This window comes from Antechinus flavipes, chromosome 4 (genome assembly GCF_016432865.1).
Source record: "Antechinus flavipes isolate AdamAnt ecotype Samford, QLD, Australia chromosome 4, AdamAnt_v2, whole genome shotgun sequence".
In the NCBI taxonomy this organism is placed as follows: domain Eukaryota; kingdom Metazoa; phylum Chordata; class Mammalia; order Dasyuromorphia; family Dasyuridae; genus Antechinus; species Antechinus flavipes.
The window spans coordinates 485,567,992-485,585,073 of record NC_067401.1 but is presented as its reverse complement, the minus strand read 5'-3'; the positions used below and the strand labels follow the sequence as shown (position 1 = coordinate 485,585,073).

The 17,082-nt window shown below is 36.5% G+C and overlaps 1 protein-coding gene across 1 annotated transcript in view; it reads left to right on the top strand.

Annotated features, from left to right (window-relative positions):
- The first annotated feature begins 11,229 nt into the window (after nt 1–11,229).
- LRRC8B (leucine rich repeat containing 8 VRAC subunit B) overlaps nt 11,230–17,082 on the top strand; it is an 85,843-nt gene continuing 79,990 nt past the window's right edge. Inside the window, exon 1 of the mRNA XM_052000030.1 lies at nt 11,230–11,245. The gene's annotated coding sequence lies outside the window, so the exon portion shown is untranslated. The remainder of the gene's footprint in view (nt 11,246–17,082) is intronic.

Genomic DNA, 17,082 nt, shown 5'->3' with positions numbered 1-17,082 from the left:
AAACATTTTTATTATAGATTTCTTTAGGGTTGTTTTCATCTCCTTTCACATATCATGTGCTTCCCCGACTGAGTAGCATACAGGGATAGTCCCACAGACTGAATTTAGATCTTTCCCTGCCAAAATTGAATTTGTTAGACACGACAGGTCAGAGAATATCCTTAATAGACAGTATCAGATTTTACCAAGTGTGTTTGTATGAAGAAATGTTGCCTTCATTTTCAACATTGTAGCTCTTCCCCCAAACCTAGCTCTATTCCTGTTAGGAAACTATTGTTTACCTTGTATATTTCTTTTATTTACATAGTTTTTTGCCTGTTACCAGCCTGTTGGTTAGTGAGCTTCTTGAGGACAGGGACTATGTTATTTTTGTTTGTTTCTTTGTTTGGTTTCTTAGAATATCCTAAAAGCTTATAATAGTGCCTGGCATCTATAGTCTAAGTGCTGAATAAATGATTGTTGACTTGACCCAGTTTCCCAACCCCCATTTCAGCCTTCCTTTTCCTCACTTCTCATACCTAATCAGTTTTCAAGTGGATTCTGGGATACTAACCCTATAAGGGTCTTCAGTGACCATATCTAGTTCAACCTCCTCATTTTATTGATGGGGTGACTAAGGCTCAGGCAGGGTAAGTGAATTTGCCCAAGGTCACATGGGCACTGAATATCAGAAACAGGCTTTGAGTGCAGATCTTCTTGCCTGCAGAGCCAATGTTCTATCCACCATATCAAGCCCAAACATGTCTTCCATCTGTTCCCTTTTCTCTATTCCCATTGTAAGTATTCTAGTTCAGGCTTTTGTCCTTTAACCTGACTATTACAACAATCTCCTCAATCAAGTGTCTCCCAATCTCCAGTTTATCTGCTACATTGTGGGTCTACACAGCTGCCAAAGTGATCATTTTAATTCACATACAGACTTCTTTTGGGCATTTAAAGTCCTTCTAGTTGGTGCCATCCCACTTTTTCAATTTACTGTAGTCTTTCTGTCTTCCTATAGTCCAGTCAGCCTTCCCTTCCCTCCCCCCCATATTGCATTTTGTACAGATTATATGAATCCTAGATTGCTTAGTTTGGTGTATCCCTTTGCCATTTCATCGGTTTCAAATTTGGTGTCCTGCCCGTATCTTGATAGATACAGGCTATGGTCAATTAGTGTCAAAGGAAGAGGGTCATCATTGATTGGCAGACAGCAAGTTTCCTAAAGTACCCATTAACCAGTGCCTTTGCCCACCTCCAATTTAGCACCATCTGGATCTTTGGAGAACCTTCACTTCCCTCAGCTGCTTGGCCTTAGGCAAAATCTTAAAATAGAGCCAGTGTCTCCGTTCTTCTTTGTCATCTCCTAATGCTCTTCTCCCTGAGCTGCATATGCTCTTATGCTGTCCTGAGCTGCATTTTAAAAATTAGAGCTCAACCTCTTCATCTGTCTGATGGGAACAGTAATCTCTACTTGCCCCACCTTCCTTATAGAGATTCTCTGAGTTCTGAATAGGGTAAATGACTATTGTGTAAGATTAGATGGTGGTTCTCCAGAGTTAGTAATACAGAAGTCTTTTCCTTCTTCCTTGTGAGTCTCTTGACTCCAAAACCAGTGTTTTAGCCATTGTGGCATGTAGCTCTGCCCTTCCCCACCTCAGTTACACAACTGTAGACAAATTCTGCCTGAATTTACTAATGAAACCTGTCTCTCTCATTCTCCGTCTTTTTTTTCCCCTCTCTTTTTCTCTGCCTCTGTCTCTTTTACAGATACATAGACATTCTGAAAAGTTTGCAAATGATCTTCTTTGGTGCTGTAACTACAGAAATGGATTTGTTTTGTTTTAATCTTATTTTACAGATAGGGAAAGTGAGATATAAAGAGCTCTCATGGACACATAGCTAATAATAATCAAAGGCAGAGATTTGAAGGCAAATCTTCCTGACTCTCAAATCTGATATTCTATTCACTATACAACAATGTCTGATTCTACTTAGGGTGGCTATAAAGTAATGAGATTATTTTAACATGTGCCAAGTTTTTATGAAACTAAGAGTGTTGTCTTTCAAATGTTCACTTTGGGAAGCTATACATTTATTCTGATGCTGCTGCCACTGCTTTAACTATTTTTAGGAATAATCTTTTAGAATAATCTCCAAATAGATTTTTCAAGCCATACCAAAAAAGTGGTCTCATTATAGTCACTGCCCCCCCTTTTTTAACCAAAAAGAAATTACCCAGATTGATATTCATCCAACTTTGCTAACTCTCTCTCTCTCTCTCTGTCTCTCTCTCTCTCTGTCTCTCTCACATATACATACATACAGAGAGAGAGAGAGAGAGAGAGAGAGAGAGAGAGAGAGAGAGAGAGACAGACAGACAGACAGACAGACACATATCTCACCCCCTACAAAGAATGCAGATTGCCTCCATTCAGGATATTCAGAAGAATTATGGTAGGCTCCAAAGGCTTTCCCTGGAATATCTGGGAATAAAGCTTAAAGATTCCTTGATTTAACCACATAATTAGTCTTCCTGATTCCATTCTTTTCATCTTCTGATTTCTTCTGAGAATTGCTTTTAGGTTACTCATTACTATCTCCTTCATAACCTTTGTCCAATCACCCTTAATAGCTTCTCCCCCACCCCCTTTCCCTAATAGAATAGGGGTCCATGTTTCTTTGCCTTACAAATTCAAGACACTATGATCTGGCCTTAACCTACCACTGCTGTCCTTATTGCCCACGAGTGTACTATGTAAATCTTCTGTTCCTGGTTATATATGGTATGCTTTGCAACACCCCACCCCTCCACCCCACCGCAACATACCATCTGTTTTCTTGCCTCTACTTTTGTTCAAAATGTTTTCACTCTCCCACTCTTCTCCAACATCTCTTGCTCACTCTAGAATAAATAATTTGTCTTTCTATTCAACCTCTAAAAAATTCATAGTGATAAAAAATGCCATTCCAACTAGAAATGACCTCTTCTCTGAATTATTTAACACCTGATCTTTTACCCATATTTAGAACCTTTCATGTATGGTTTTGTCATGTTTGTGTACATGTACATGCACATGAAGTAGGTCTTGGGTTAAGCTCCTGGCTGATGAATGTGTAGTTTTCAAAAGTGTCTTTGTAATCTGATTGCTTGGAGCGTGAAGTACTTTCCTTACCCCTTCCCATAAAAATAATATTGAAAATAGTGGTTAAATTCGGGTTAATCTTATAAAAGCTCATTTACAGTATAATATGTTTGTATTTTGACTGAGGATGAGAATAGCTAAATGTAGAAAAGTTCATCCCCAGAAAATTGGCTGTGGTATGAGTTTTTTTTTTTTTTTGGATATATAGGATAATAGATTTTGAGATAGATGTAATTTTATATATCATCTAGGCCAGTAATATCAAACTCAGAAATGGAGGTCAGTAATATTTTCTGAAGGATGCTTGTGGGCCCCATATTGACTTAGTTGTTACTATATTTATTTATTTAAATATTTCTCAATTATATTTTTATTAGTTGTTTTGTTTTTGAAAGGCATTTGAGCTTAAGTGACTTGCTCAGGTTCACACAGCTAGTAAGTGTTACATGTTAAGTGTCTGTGGTCAGATTTGCATTTAGGTCCTCTTGGCTCCAAAACCAGTGGTCTATCCATTGTGTTATGTAGCTCCATCTCCCCCCCCACCCCAATTACACAAAATCTATCTGGTTCTATCCACATTGGGAAGTGTTGTGGCCCATATAAAGCTATATTTAAAACTTTTGAGCTAGATCAACCACTTTTTTTTTTTCCATTTTGCATTTAAAGAACTTAAGCCTTGAGAAAGTAAAATGACTTATCCAAGACACATGTCTAGTTAGTGGCAAAGTTGGGACTTGAGCTGTGACTCATGTGCCTATAGAGGACTAGAGGGGCTGGCATTAGCACTGGTGGCAAATGTACACCCAGATAAAATCAGCGAGTCTTGAAATTACACTACACTAACACTACTCATTTGGATTCTGAGTCTTCACAGGCAAGGAACATGGGGCATAATCAGGAGGAGGAAGAGAATTTCCTCCTTTTTTTCCCCTCCTGGCATGGTATCACAGGCAGCATGGTACAGTGCTTAGGACACGACTTCAAGTCAGAAGATATGAGTTCAAATACCATCTTACTCATCAGCTCTTTGTATGACAGTGGCTAAGTTGCTTACCTTATATGTACCTTAGTTGTCTCACCTATAAAAAGAGAACTTGAAGTCTTAAAAAAGAAGTTAAACTTGGTCTCTGAGGGCTTTTAGAGCTTTAAATCTATGTTTCAACTAATTTTTCTAGAAGGATACCCTTAAGCAAACTTTTCTTTATCTTTGCTACTCTTCAACCTGCCTTTATGCAAAGGTTCCCCACCCTAAGCTTCCCAAGCGTTTAAGGTACCATAATGTGTATCTAGACTAGGTAAAAGAGGCCATTTTTTTCCTACTCATTTGACTTAATCATTGAATAGACATTGCCTGGATCAAATCGAGACCTGAGAAAGACCTTAGCTTAAAAAGACTCATTACAACCAGGGCTGTCCTAATCTATACCTGGCCATTGGACCCATATGGCTGTAGAAGAGAAAGTGAGACTTTGCACAAGCCTCTTTCACTTAAATTCAATTTGTTTGCAAGTCATGACATCCACTTCCAGATTGAAGGTTGAGCAACAACAATCATACTGCCTTCTTATAACCCAATCTCAACTGGGCCTTCATTGCAGAATAGCATTTCTTTTTTCCCCCTCTCTTTTTAGTTCTCTTACTATACTTATCACAGTAGTTCATTTAAGTTACCACAAACTTTCCAGTTTTTTCTTAAACCATCTCAGCTACTTCCTATCCCCCTTTCCTCTTAGAAAAAAAAAATTGTTACCTGGGATCTGTCAATTTGTTTTTAAGAATATTTTGATAAATATTTCAAATTACTTGTCTTTGTAAGCCTGTGTATTTTATTCACTTAAAAATTTCATTCTGAGAAGTCCATGGGTTTCTCCATAGTGTTAAAGAGGATTGTGACATTAAAAAAAAAAAAAAACTAAGAAATCCTGTTATACAAAATATGCGTATAGAACTTTATCTTACCTTGCAAGAAAATAGGAGGAGATACAGGAAGGGAGGAAGATGATAGAAGAGAAGCCATATTAGGGGAAGGGATGCTCAGTAGCAAAACACTTTTGAGAAAAGTAAGGATGAAAGGAAAGAAACAATTGAATAATCCATGATACAGTTAGCAATAGTAATTGGAAAAAATAATTTTGAAGTGGGTTTTTCTGATGAAGGTCTCATTTTTCAAAGTATAGGAAATTGAGTCAAGTTTATAATTTTTAAAAAATTAGGAGCTATTCCCTAATTGATGAATGGTCAAAGAATGTGAACTATATCCAAAAGGCTATAAAATCATGCATATTCTTTGATCTAACAATACCACTACTAGGCATAAATGCCCCAAACAGATTTTTTTAAAAAGGAAAGGAACCAACATGTACAAAAATATTTATAGCAACTTTCTTCTCAGGACGAAGAATTAGAAATTGAGGGGATGCCCCTCAATTGGGGAATGACTGAATAAATTTGTGATTTTGATGGAATAGTATTATTCAATGGGAAATGAGCAGGATGCTCTCAGAAAGACCTAAAAAGTTTACTATGAACTCAAGCAAAGTGAAATGTATTGTGTACAAAGTAATAGCAATGTTGTGGGATGATCGGCCGTGAATGACTTTGCTACTCTCAGCAATACAATGATCCACAACCACTCTGAAGGATTTAAGATGAAAAATGCTATCCATACCCAGAAAAAGAACTGATTTGTGTCTGAATACAGATTGAAGAATAATTCTTTTTTTTATTTATTTTTCTTGAGGATTTTTTTCCTGGGGTGGGAGGGAGAGATCTATATATTTTTTCAAAACATTACTTTGTGGAAAATGAAATGGTCAATTTATTTTTTAAAAAATTAGCATAAAAAAAGATACTGTGTTAGAAGATCTTGAACACTTATCTCTAACTTAAAAACTCTCCTTCATTCCCTGCTCCTCCCTTGTGTATACACATCAACACTTTCCCCCTTTTTTATGTTTATAAGTGCCAAAATATGAAATGCTTTAAATTAGAGCTGCCAAGGTCAGTGACCCTGGGAGTCATTTCATACCAAGTCTTGGCAGACACAGGAGGATTTTTTTTCAAAAAATTGAATTATTGTGGAGCCACATTTCCCAAAGTGTGTTTTATGGACTCCCGGTATTGTATAGAGTACAAAATAGAATGCAGTCATTTTTTTTTTAATTTGAAAACTGGCTAATTTTTCTTTATTTTGGACTAAAAATTTCCTAACTCTCCTTTCATCTTAGGCAATATTCCATACTCCCCAGCCTTCTCAGACCAACATTTATGAGTTCTATAAAAATATATCAAGTCCAGAAATGTTCCTTAGCCTGAGTAGTTTGGAAAAGGCTGGTAAAGAGTTATTGACACCTTTTCTTGTAGGTGCATTTTATTTTGTTCATATAAAACTTAATCAATAATTTGTATATAATCCACCCATTCTTTTTTTCTGTTACTGAGTAAGATATTATAGAAATCAGTAATGTCAACCATCATTTGGTTCCCAAATATTTTTGATGTTTTCAAGGGGGTAGGGAGATGATCAGAAAAAGAATGGAGTGTGAGCAGAAGAAAAAATGGAAAAGAAAAGGCACAATTTAGGCAAATCTTGAAAGGGGGTGAGAGAATTATCCTTTTCTATTTCTTCTATAGAGTCAGTCCTACAGTTACTTTCTTTTTAAAGAGAATGGAGAGAACTGATGACTTTGCAGGCAGGATACTTATTCTGCAGCTGCATCTGAGGGCCTTGAAGGGACTGAAGGTGGGGAGTGAGTTCCTGAATTTCATTGACATTCATCTGAGTATGAAACGAGATTTTTCCCTTCTCCCCCACCAGCTGATTTCCTTTGGGCAGAATATGCACATTTTTATCCAAAAATAATACTTGGAAGATAAATTTGTTAACTTCAAGAAAGCATTCATTGTATCTACTTATCTTCCCAAGCACACTTCCTTTACAGATGTCTTTAGTATTTATTCCTGCAAAACTAAAGAATTCCCAAGCAGTAGTCATCTCTTTTTAGTGCAGTGAGGCACATGTTTTCCAAAGGTAGATACAGCTTAATCTCATGACTGGCATTTTGAAAACTCCAAATGGAACCAAGCCTTTCATGGGAAAAATGCCTAACTGATGAACCTCACTCCTCCTTACTTCCTATATCTGTTGATTCAAATCAGGATCAATATATTTGATTAAAGAGGTTCAATTATCAATGTACCCTTGAAAAAATGAGCTCTGTTATTGCCATTTTAAAAAGAAAGCAAAATGATTCGGATTTCTATGTTGAAGTTTTTATGTGTCCTTTCACAAATTTTGCTGCCCTTATAATTGCCTATTACATCACTAAGGTGGCCAAAGAAATAATCAGCAATAAAGTGAATTCAGCATGATATAAAATATCACCCAGCTCTTATCATGTCCCTTAAATCCAGGTCTCTTTTAAACTTCACTGTTTCTGTTCATGATTATCATTATTCAAGTTCCTCAAACTCACTTTAGTTAATAATTTTAATGTCACCCTTAAACCTTCCTTATCTCTTGCCTTTCATATCCAACCAACTGCCAGAATTTATCCATTATACTTGAAAACATCTCCCATATCTGTTCCCTTCTCTCTTTCTACTTGCTTCAAACACTTATCACTTTTTGCCTAGACTACTTCAGGGGCTTCCTAAATGATCTTTACATTCTTTTACTTTTTCTTCCCATCCAAATATTTTTAATTTTATCTTTCATTCTGAAATTAAACTAAAAAAAATGAACATTCCCACACGATTGGGCATAAAATTGAAAATCTCTATTATATATAAAGTTGCTTTTAAGTCATAAATTTAAGTAATAAAGTAAAGTAATAAATTCAACCCATGATTATCAAAGCTGTCTGTTTTCTTTGGCCTTACGTTCCCTTTTGTGCATTTGAAAAATGTTTCAATGATGCTATTTTCTTTTTTTTTTTTAGTGACCCTATAGATATCACTCTTTTCCTTCCTATTCTCCCCTTCCCACTAGAAAAAGGAACAAAAGAAAAAATAAAACCTTTATGAGCAAGCATATTCAGACAAAACATATTCTTATCTTCACATTGGTCATGTCCAAAAAAAGTATGACTTATTCTTGATTTTTTTGTAAGGAAATAGATAGTACATCTCCTCCTGGAACTTGAATTATGATTAGTCATTTTCCACCTGGCTTCTCTCCTGATCTCTCCTGATCCTGATAATCCCCAGAAACATCATCTTGAAACAAACACCTCCTCAGTATCCTCTAGCCTTGCTTCCTTCTTCCTTCCCTTCCTCTATTTAGAGAAGATAGAGTATGCACCTTGGAGAGCTCCTCCTAGATCCTCCACCATTTCCCAAGCTAAGCAGCAGAATTTTATCCCAACAAAACTCCTGCCTCATGTTATCTTCCTTTCATGTATTGCATTGGCCTATTAGACAGTGAGCTCCTTAAGGGCAGGACGTACTATCTTTTGCATTTCTTTGTACCTATTACTAGTAGGGAACAAGCAATTGCTAAATGTTTATTGACCATTGACATATAAGAGCCCTTTGGCTTTCAAAGAATGTTTCTTTGCTGTTTTGCTGTGGTCCACTGTTTCTATTTTACTCCTTTTATATAATGTCTTCCAAGGTTGCCTCTTTCTATATTATGGAACAATGATATACTTTTTGTATTTACATATCATAATCTGCTTATTCATTCCCCAACTGATGGGCAACCTCTTTGTTTCTAAATCTTCTCTATAATAAAAATAAGTACTATAATGATTTTTGTGTATATGGATCCTCCTTGCTTTTTGGGGGGATCTCTGTTGAGGTATAGGCTTAGAAATAGTGTCACTAAATGGCAATTTGGTGAATTTGAGTGATAGTTTCCATACAGTCTTCCAAATGAATCTTTCTAGGACATATCTAGGTTAATGACAGATCGTACCTCAAGTATGTGTTGCAGAAAGGACTTGCTTGCTTACACTAAAGGTTGCTGTCAAAAGCAAGGTTTCTCAAACTTTTTCAATTCCCTTATCTGTTGGCTCTAAATACAAAGCTTCCTTACCATACCCCATCTTCAATACAAAAATCACTTTCTGTTTATCTTCAACAACCCCTTACATAATGTAAAATAAATTACAAATATTTAAAATTAGCCACAATCTGATTCTCACCTATTTTTCCAGACATTTTAAAATACCCTTTAAAAAGTTTACTTGATGTTTTGTTTTATATTATAAATGTTTACAGATTACCCCTGTCCCACTGAGAAAGAAATCTCTTATAACAAAGTAAAACAATTAAGCAAAACTAACAATATAGTGACTTCATTTGAAAGTGCATGCAATATTCCATGGCTATAGCACCCTTGCTTCTCTATTTTTTAAATTATTAAGTAACAGAAATCTATTTTCTCTCTTTCCTACCCTTTACCCTATTAAAAAAGAAGAAATTTCTTACTTGGTTATATATTTTTTAAATCAAATATGATACATTCTGTACCCTAAATCACTCTCTAAGTCACTTATGTCCCAACTGTTAAATGAATTTAATGTTTTATCTCTTGCCTCCATGATTTTCCCCAGATGCCCAAAACACACTCTTTCATCTCTGCCCCTTAAAATCTTATAATGTTTTCCCAGGATCAACTCTGGGCTATGTCCTTTTCAAGTTTTTACTCTTCCTTTTCACCCACTCACTACACCTTCTCCACCTCATTTAATGTTTTCTTCCTTCTTAAATTAGCTTTATAGTTACCTGTGAGCGTATGCACAGGTGTTTGAAGAGAGAGAGCGAGAGAGAGAGAGAAAGAGAGAGAGAGAGAGAGAGAGAGAGAGAGAGAGAGAGAGAGAGAGAAAGAGAGAGAGAGAGAGAGAGAATATGTATGTATGTATATGTACATACAATATACCTATATGTATATAGATATATGTGTATGTATATATCTATGTGTACACATATCTGTAATATGTGTATACATACATACATTAACATGTCTATATAGACATATATACAATTGTATGTATATTTGAAATTATGTAATACAAACACATATATGTTGTATGCTCCCAGTAGGATGTTGTATCCCTGATATTAGAGTCTATTTTTTGTCTTTGACTCTCCAATGCCAAACATAGATCTTTGTTTTAAATATTTTTATTGAATTGACTTTTTGTCCTGCTTCCTTTTCAATGTTCCTAAAACTCCTAAAAATTGAATCAACTAGATCTGGTCCTTTTACTGCTTGATTAGATCTAGATTTTGGCTCCCTTTCCCCTTGTGCCTTTTTTTGGGGGGTATTTCTAGCCTACTGTTCCATCTTTGTGCCTTGTTACTATGGCAATAGGCACCATAGAAATAGAGAACAAAGCAGATGGAATATATGTTCCCAACATGTTTTACAATTCTAAAAAGAGATCAGGTTTTTCAGGCATGACTTATTCTTATCAGTGGTATCACTAGACCAGTGTAGCTGGATACAGCCGCTTCAGGGCACAGGCATAATTGGAATGGTGGGAAACCCCTGGTAGTCCCATCTCATCTCTCCCTGTATTGTTCCTCCTTTCACTCAGGATGCACAGAATTGAGAAAGGAACTATTGGGTACTCTGATCCCTGACTTTTCCTCCTTTAGCGATTTAAGGAACACAAATGCTCAGTCAACTAGTCCTACTGGAAGTAGTGATGCTGTGAAATTTTGAACAGGATGTGAAGTTTGGCAACTCCCCTTCCCCTCACCCCCAATTCTTTATCATCCTGATACTCATGTTTTGCCCAACTGCAAGCATTTATTAACCTAAGCCTTTTCTCTTTCAGTCATCAGTGTTCCTTTACTGAACCAGATCCCCATTATTGACTATGGGCCTGGCTCAGAATTTTTACAGGCCTGGTAAATTACTAATAAGTTTTTGGCTAAAGCCATGATTTCTGCTCATTTTGGAATCTGATGAAATATTTCCAGGGAGTTGGGAAAAATTACAAAGAAAGGCACCATCTTGCTGAAAGATTAGGTGTAGATTAATTACCTACAGGTAACTTTTCTAGCTGGAACTTAGGCAGTTTTACACTGAAAACAACAATCTTATTAATAGGTTTTCCTTATTCATCAGGAGCAGGATGCTTCAGGAACCCTGTGAATGTTAATGTCCGGTGAGTGATCTTTTAGTAAGATTTTATGAGCCTGCACCTTTACTATAATATTTCATTCAATTTTCTTTTTTTTCTGGGTATACTTTTTGGGGGAGAATAAGTTTTGAATTTATAAAACTTGATATATCTTTTGGACTTAATAGAATCATGTGTAATTTTAAATCAGTTACAAAAAATGATTTTTAAATAAAAGGGTATTTTATTTTTGAAGTCATATGTATGTGATGGGTTAGGTAGTGAGGATCTCAAGTGAAACTCTCTTGATGCTGATGCAAATCACTAATTCATCTCCAACTTCTACTTTTAGAGAATTGGCTGATGAAACATCTAGTAGACTGAAATAAAATCGAATGACAGGATTTTAGATCTGAGGCTCTAGGCTGACAGATCATACCTCAAGTATGTGGTACAATCAGGAGTTGCTTGCTTACACTAAAGTTTGCTGTCAAAAACAGGATTTCTCAAACTTTTTCCATTCCCTTACCTGTTGGCTCTCAATACAACTTTCCTTATCATACCCCATATTCTTTACAAAAGGCTATAAATCCCAGAATTTACCTATACATAAATGTGCATAGGTATATTCACATGTGAATAGTTCAATTGGATAATGTGATTATTTTTCAAGTATTCCCCATAACCTTTCACAAGTATTTTGTCTGCTGCTTTAGCATACATACTCAGAGATGGAAACCCCCGATAAAAAAAGCAATTCAGATTTAAAAAATACAGAAGTTAATGTGAGGTAGTTTAGGCTACCTGTCTCTTCCAGAGTGACAGCATGAATGAAAAGATGCTCGAGATCCCACCAAACTTAGGTTTGAGATTAAACATGTAGCACCGCTGTTCTTCCCGGGAGGCTACATGGTGACTGTTTGGCCGTAAACTTGCCATGAAAATCTCTTTGGAGTCATCTGGCCTGTTCTAACTCTTTGCTTAATAAACCACTTAGGAATCTACTTAGCATCTCACTGCTTCTTTCTCCCCTGGGCAACTTTTCCTTCTTGTTGAATGAATGAAACAGCCTGATCTTAGCAGTGGGAGGCAGGAACAGGGAGTTCTGATAATGTGGGCTCCACTGGGCACAATAAATTTAACCCTGTTGATGCTGAGCTTCACCTGTGACGTGTTTGAAGGGTTGTTTTTGTTTAGTTGGTTTGGGTTGTGTTCTTTAGGACTTTTTTTTAAGAGATTCTTTATAAAGAGATAATTGAGTACATTGATTTTTAAAAAACATAATACAGAGAGCTGGATTTCTTAATATTATTTTATCTCTCTTTGTATCATCAGTGCTTAGCACAGTCCTGCTATATAATAGAGGCTTAATTAATGTTTATTGACTGACTGACTTGTTGGACACTGCTCAAAAAATATTTTTAATCTTTAAGAATAGTCAGAAATGTTTTAATGAACCAAGAGCTCACAAACCTACTAAAAGACAGTAAAAAAAAGATTTTCCTTTCTTCTTCCCTCCCTTCCTTCCTTTCCTTCCTGCTTCCTTCCTTCCCTCCAAAGGGAGGAAGCTCCCATTCTTCTTCCCTCCTTCCCTTCCTTCCCTTCCCCTTCCTTCAGTGATTTATGTTAAATCATTCAGTAGATCCATGATCTTATCAAAATGGACCTTTCCTCAAATGATGCAGAATAACAAGATATCTATGCCTTCTCCTATTATACTACTCTTGTCCATTTCCTCTTGTAAACCTTGTTCATTCTGTGTGTTGAAGGTCTTCTTGATTTTTTTAATAGCCTATTAGTACCAACATATGAGCTACTCTGTCAACTTTGATTCTTCTTTTACATCATAAGATTACAGATTTAGATCTTGAAGGAGCTGTCATGGAAGCCATGTAGCTCAATTCCTTCATTTTGCAAATGATGAAACTAAGCATTTAGAGAGAGGGGATGTGGTCTGAGCCTAAATATTGGTGGAAAAAGTGAAAGAAAGTGACTAGTGTGGTGGAGGCCTAGCAACAATGTTATGTGACTAACACTTGAAAAAACCAGAAAAAGAAGTGATAAAAGAAGAAAAAGAAGGTATCTTCAAATACTTTTTTGGACTGGTATGGAGAAAATAGACTGGTAGTTGTTGGTCCAGGAATGAAAAGATTCCCTAAAGTTAAAGAAGGCAGATTTCAGCTCAGTTTTCTCTGTCTGTCTCTTTGTCTACTTGTCTCTCTCTTTCTGAAATTATCATAGCTATTCAGTAGCACAATACAATGACTTGTGCTAGCGAGTTCCATGTCTCTGGAAATAGAGAAGTAGAAGCTGGATGTTGATGGATGTTATGACCTGGAGTTTTTCCTTCTGTCATCACACTTGTCTTGTTGATTAGAATTCTCTCCATCCTCACCTTTGTTTTCTGGCTTCATTTAAATTTCTAGGTAAAGAACCATCTTCTTCAAGAAGTCTTTCCCATTTCTCCTTAATCTTAGTACATTTCCATTGAGACTCTCCTGAATTTAGACTCTATATATCTTACTTGCATATACTTGTTTGCATGTCTTCTCCCCAGTTCAATTGTGAGCTTGAGAGTAGAGAAGATATGCCTTTCTTTGTTTCTCGAACACTTGGCACAGTACCTGGCACACCATAAGTGCTTAGTAAATGTTTGTTGAGTGACTGATGGACAAGATATCTCTTAGAGTCCTTTAAGTTCAGATTCTATGATTTTGAGTAGTGATCGTTGCCTAAAAAAAAAAGTTTTAGAAGTTTCAGAAAAGTGAACACAGAAACAATTCATATACTTGTGCAGTACTACTGTTAGTAACAGGTTTGCATTCTCCAAGCCAAGATTTTTCCTCACTTTCCTCAATAAAAGGGAACTAGAGATTCATAGTGATTCTAAATTGAGAAGTGACCATCACTTGAGAACTAGCATGGACATTTCTCTCCAAGAATCACTTTTCACATCTTTGTCTTTTGAATTTCCAGTCATCTTTCAAGTCCCCAAAGAGTATTATTAGAGTTGTACAGAAACTGGAGCAAATGGGGAAGTGATTTGCCTAGGGTCACTTGGCTAGTGAATATCTGAAGCCAAATTTGAACTCAAGTTTTCTTGGCCTGGGAACTCTAGCCATTTCACCACCTAAGAATTTAGAACCTTAAACACTAGATTGAGGAGTTTGCATTTAAACCATAGGCAATGGGAAATGGTTGAAACTTATTTGAGCGGTGGAATAGTTTAAGACCTGTATATTTACTTCTGCTATAGTGTTTGTTTTGAAATTACAAATTTTACCCAGTGCAGTGTTCAGAAGGAAAAACCATCTAGTTGAATTGGACAGGGCCAAGTATCATCTACTGTGAGGCACTAAGATTTGAGATTGGTTTGGTCTTAGTCTCTTTAGGTATGGTTGTCCAGCATTAAGCCACTTAACTGTCCTATCATCCACCCCCATTTCTCCTTTGCTCCATAGTGCTACCCTGAGACAGTCAGGTGCTGAAAAAACTAACACAGACTGGCTTTGGCAGCCCCTCAATCAGAAGAACCCTACTAAAAGGGGCGTGAAGTATTTGGAAGTTATGTAAAGAAACATCAGGCTTTGAATCCATGGAGTTACATGAACAGGAAGCCAATTACAAAATCACCAGGTGGAGCCCCTAGGCTCCCTGTTCTGGAAAACTCCACCTGAAAATCCTGTAACTGGGGAAATGGTTATTAGCCACTTTTAAAGGAAAAGCTTTGTCAATCAGTGACTGGTATTCTCCAAGCTAGGCCGTGTTGGGCTAAGGCAAGCCATGGGGTCAAGAACAATGGTTATGAGCCTTAAGCAAACAAACAAGCTTAGAAGGTTGCTGCAGTCTTTTTTGGCCTTGAGCTCCATATTTTCTGATTGTTTCCTGTGACTCACTATAGTGTACCTCAGCTTGAGAGACATGCACATGCTTCTTCATGTTTTTAGCCTTTGTGAAAGGAAAACTAAGTAACATTCTGTTGAATCCACAAGAAAAATGGCTTTCCTTTCACCGAAAGCCTTCAAAAAAGGCTTGGTGACTGACTACTGTCCAAGGCTGTTGGAATTCTTGTTTAAGTACCCATTATTCTAGAGGGACTCTTAGGTTCTATGATCTAGATTTTGCCCTTCTTTCCTTAAATTGTCTCATAGAGGTCATAGTTTTAGGTCTGGAAGAAAGGACTGTTATGTGCATCACCCAGTACAATCTCCTCATTTTCAGCTGAGAAAATAGGAGCCTAGAAATGTTGTATAACTAAACCAAAACTACATAGATTGTAAATAAGGATTGTAAGCCAGCATTTGAAATCAGGTCATTTGACTTCAGATTTAGCCATGTTTTTCCAATGATAGTATTCTTGCTCCTTGAGTTCTTTTGTCTACACTGGTAGCCCTTTAAATATGGGATTATCCAAATCTTTCAGACTTGCATCAAATTGTTTTTTCCCCGGAGGTACATGCTAATCCTTGACTGATTTTGTTCTTACCTCCTCCACCGCATACCTTACCACTGACTTATTGGGCGAGATCTCATGGATTTACTTATTGCGATTCAGAACCTGCCTTTTCTACAATACTTGTATTTAATCTTCCTAGGTTGTTTTTGAAGTGTGGCCAAATTACTTACTTGATACTGTAAAAATTAGAGCTGCTTTATTGTTGACCCAACAGGAACAGTTAGGACACAGTAAAATAAATGGCCATCCCAAGACTGGATCAAAAAAACCGCTAAACACTACCATTATTCAACTTTCACAGAAACTCTGACATTTGTAATGTGTAGTTCAAGAGTACTTGCTCTGTTCAGCACATAATCAAGGGGAAAACTGTAGTTGTGATTTCTTTTGGAAAAAGTCCTGGTGTATTTTTCCCCAGAGGAAGCTGTCTACAGGATGAGACATGATTTTAGGTTCTCTAAATAACATGTTTCCTTCACTCATGAGAGTCCATTTTATTTGTTGGATTTTTAGCATCCTGGGAAGTTGACATTTGTGTGTATTTCTGTCACTTTTGACCTGCTAATAATCATTTGACTTTACTGGCTTAACAGCTGTTTTCTCTTTTTGGTATTTAATTTTCATTGCTGAAACATGCTCTCCTTGTTCTAGCCTCATAGTAGCTATAGTTTTTTTTAATTTTTTTTAGAAAAATATGAATATTTCTCCCATTTTAAATTAATTGCAAAAAGTTTTTGTTAGCTACGATCATTTCTGTTTTAGTTTATAACAAGAGCATTGCTAACATTTGAAAATAAGAGGTGATGTGGTGAGTAGTAGGAATGAGGGGAATTCAAAGACCTGGATTTGAATAATGATTGTAAGGCTGCTTATCTAGGAGATCTTTGTGGATGAGTCCTTTTCTCTCCCTGGCTCCCCCATTTATAAAATGGGGGAATGTAAGAGATGACTCGAGTCTTTTCTATCAATTTTTAATATATGATCCTATGATCTTTGTTTTTTTTGTTTCTTGCTTCCTTCCTCTCTCTTTTTCCTTCCTTCTTTGCTTTCTTCTTTCCTCTTTTTCCTTCCTTCCTTCCTTCTTTCCCCTCTCTTTTTTTCTTCCTTCTTTCCTTCCTTTCTCTCTCTCTTTTCCTTCCTTCCTTCCCTTTTTTTCTTTTCTTTTCTTTTTTGAGGTAGCTAAATAGCAAAGTGAATAGAGTGCTAGATTTGGAGTCAGAAAGAGCTGAATTCAAATTTCTCTTCTTACTAGTTGTGTCATCCTGAACAAGACTACTCACCTGACTGCTTTCAGCCTCAATTTTCTCATCCATAAAATGGAGAGAATAGCAGCACCTACCTCCCAGCATTTTTAATGAGGATCAACTGAGATAACATTATAAAGTGCTTTCCAAACCTTAAAGTGTTAAGAAAATGCTAGTTATTC